The sequence below is a fragment of the Chelonoidis abingdonii genome, chromosome 4 (assembly GCF_003597395.2).
Source record: "Chelonoidis abingdonii isolate Lonesome George chromosome 4, CheloAbing_2.0, whole genome shotgun sequence".
Taxonomy (NCBI): domain Eukaryota; kingdom Metazoa; phylum Chordata; order Testudines; family Testudinidae; genus Chelonoidis; species Chelonoidis abingdonii.
The window spans coordinates 53363744-53367100 of NC_133772.1; the positions used below are offsets into that span (position 1 = coordinate 53363744).

General features: G+C 42.7%; 1 long non-coding RNA gene across 1 annotated transcript in view; it reads left to right on the forward strand.

The window, feature by feature from the left end:
* LOC116814615 (uncharacterized) overlaps window positions 1-2463 on the forward strand; it is a 12814-nt gene extending 10351 nt beyond the window's left edge. Inside the window, exon 3 of the long non-coding RNA XR_004371294.2 lies at window positions 773-2463. This is a non-coding gene — a long non-coding RNA (uncharacterized LOC116814615). The remainder of the gene's footprint in view (window positions 1-772) is intronic.
* The last annotated feature ends 894 nt before the right edge of the window (window positions 2464-3357 follow it).

Sequence of the window (3357 nt, forward strand, 5' to 3'; positions counted from 1 at the left end):
ATGGGATAGCTATGGAATAGCTGCCCACAGTGCAACGCTCCGGAAATCGACGCTAGCCTCGGACCATGGACACACACCGCCGAATTAATGTGCTTAGTGTGGCCACGTGCACTCGACTTTATACAATCTGTTTGTTTTATAAAACTGGTTTATGTAAAATCGGAATAATCCCGTAGTGTAGACATACCCTTAGGGATGATCTTGAAATGGTGAAATCAATTCTTCCACCATGTAGGGGACAGACTACATGACTCACTAGGGATCCCTTCTAACCCAATGATTCTGATTCAGCTGCAGCACCACGAAGTCTGAGGCTTGTTTTTGTTAGAGTATTCCTAATGATATACTAATGAGGCTAATATTTTTTCCTATGTTAGTGCTTTGGATGGGACCCAACTAAGTAATAAATTATATGTTAAAAATAATGGGTATAAGCAACATGTACTATGAATCTGAACTCAGGGAAGAACTACAGTTTGCTAATAACTTGCTCACTAGACATTAAAAGACCTCCTCAGTTGCCTTACCAAAAGTGCACTTTTCTTTGCCTTCCCTTGTGGGCAGAAAAAAATTGTATACAAATTCTCAAATCCATAATAATATATTTTCTTTTAAATCTCTGGCATTCGATGCATTTAAAATTTAAGCCTCTACCAGTAAGATTCATCAAGGGCCTGATCCAGGTGCCATTAAAGTCAATGTATTGACTTCAGTGGACTTTGCCTCTGGCCCCAAGTTAAGTATAAACTAATATTTTTCTTTTGCTTTCTAGGATATTGTATAAAATTGCTGCACCAAGCTCAAGCCCTGGACAAGAGCAGCTGAGTGCACTTTGCCCCATTGACCTATAAGAGAGAGTGCCTGCCAGAAAAAGAGAGAAATTTGCTGAATATTTCTGAATTCCTGCTGAAGATTAAGAGAAGAGAAGAGATGGTTACAAGCAAATATAGCATTTTATACAAGATGGAAAAAGACCCAAGTGTGACCCTAGGAGCTTCTCAATGCCAACTGGTGAAGGGTTCATAGTTCTGTCAGCAACATGACCAACTCACTACACCTAACATATTGCTTTCATAGTATTTCCAAAAAGCATCTTGTGAGGTATCAAATGAAAGTCAGTAGCACACTGATGATTTATATTATCATGCAATGTTTGTTTTAACACTCTGTGAGGAATTATGTATATCTACTGATACTAAGTTTTAAAGTCTGTAACGAAAGGAAGAAACAAGTTTTCTTCCAGACAGGAGGGAAGGTAGTTATCTCTGTCAAATGTAAATGTAATATTTTCATCCTCTGGACAGATGATCTAATCTCCCTCATAGATTTCTACTACAATTTCAACAATCACCACCATCAAATTCTCTTTAGAACACTCATGGACCAGGATCAACTTCCTGGACACCATGCTTCAACAGTGGAACCCTACAGACAATTTTATACAAAAAACCCACAGTTCACAATACCTAGCTTTACAGTCCAAGTAACCACCCCACACATACCAAAAAATTTGTTATCTACAGCCAGGCATTCAGATACCACAGAATATGGTCTGAGGAATAAGTCCAGGATACACATCTTAACATACTTAAAACTACCTTCAGACACCAGAGAAGGAGATTACATCATGTGTCCCAAAAACCCCAAGAGAACCCACTTCAATACAGGACCAACAAAATCCCTCTGACCACACACTCAATGGGGACCACATCCTGAAAGAAAAACACACACTCTTTTTCTGGTCTTCAGACAACCCCACAACCTCATCAAGTTCATCACAGACCAGGACACACCAGATCCGAGGCACCAGGCACTATTGTAACAACAGATGCAAAACCTGCAGGTATAGCTCAACTATAATGATGACCAATTACCCCCCCACACAGCTGTCAGGATCCATGGGTCCTATGCATGCCTATCTCCACATGTGGTGTACCACTGTACCTCATCCATGCACTAAATGTTCCAGTAACAACTATGTGGGTAAACCAGACAATCACTATACTTTTGAATGAACTCAGAAAAATGATAAAGGACAAAAACGCTGTATGCCCCATGGACTTCTCACAAAACCATCACTCCACGTCTGACCTCTCAGTCTTCATCTTCAAAGGAAACCTGCACAACAATTTCCAAAGATGAGTCCAGGCACTTAAATTCATAACTGCTAAATGCGAAAAAAACCCAAACCCATGATCCTAATAAAGACACCGTATTTATGACTTCTTATAACAATCTGTAACCCGCTAAGCCACCTTCTTTGTCTTATGACTGCAGAGGGGTTAACTGGCCACTTCACCTTGAATGGTGTCTCAGAATGTGTGTTAGCTGCTTATGCTGAATAATTTGTTCCACCTTGTATTTAGCTGTGACACTCCAAGTACGTTTCCCAGACCTGAAGAAGGGCTCTGTGTAGCATGGAAGCTTGTCTCTTTCACCAACAGAAATTAGTCCAATAAAAGAAGTTACCTCAGCACCTTGTGTCTCAAATGTAAATTCAGCATGGTGAAGCTGATAGAAAGGAAGCTCTATTTGCATGTAGAGTCAACAGGAAAAACAGATTGAGAAGGGAATGTGAACTCAGCATGGTGCCAACACACCAGAGAACAAACAGGGCAGAGAGTGTTATCTGGGGGTGCACTTCAAAAGGATACATTTTAAAAGTTACTGGGCTATAAGAGGAAGGAAAAAGAACCCCTTTGTTATCCATTTACTGAGGAAACCCCTCATAGTATGTAAAGCAACAATGAAAGTCTGGATCGTGGTATGACTGAAAAAAGACAGTTACTCACCTTTGTAACTGTTGTTCTTCGAGATGTGTTGCTCACATCCATTCCAAGTAGGTGTGCGCGCGCCGTGTGCATGTTCGTCGGAAGATTTTTACCCTAGCAACACCTGGCGGGTCGGCTGGGCGCCCCCTGGCGTGGCGCCGCTATGGCACCGAATATATACCCCTGCCGACCCGTCCGCTCCTCAGTTCCTTCTTGCCGGCTACTCCGAAAGTGGGGAAGGAGGGCGGGTGTGGAATGGATATGAGCAACACATCTCGAAGAACAACAGTTACAAAGGTGAGTAACCGTCTTTTCTTCTTCGAGTGCTTGCTCATACCCATTCCAAGTAGGTGAATCCCAAGCCTTACCTAGGCGGTGGGGTCGGAGTGAGAGACTGCAGAGTGCAAGACGGCCAAGCCAAAGGCTGCATCTCCTCTGGATTGTTGTACTAGGGCATAGTGGGAAGCAAACGTGTACCAAAGACCATGTAGCTGCTCGACATATCTCCTGGATAGGAACTCGAGTGAGGAAGGCGGCCGACGAGGCCTGGGCTCTAGTTGAATGTGCGGTAACGTGACCCGGAGAG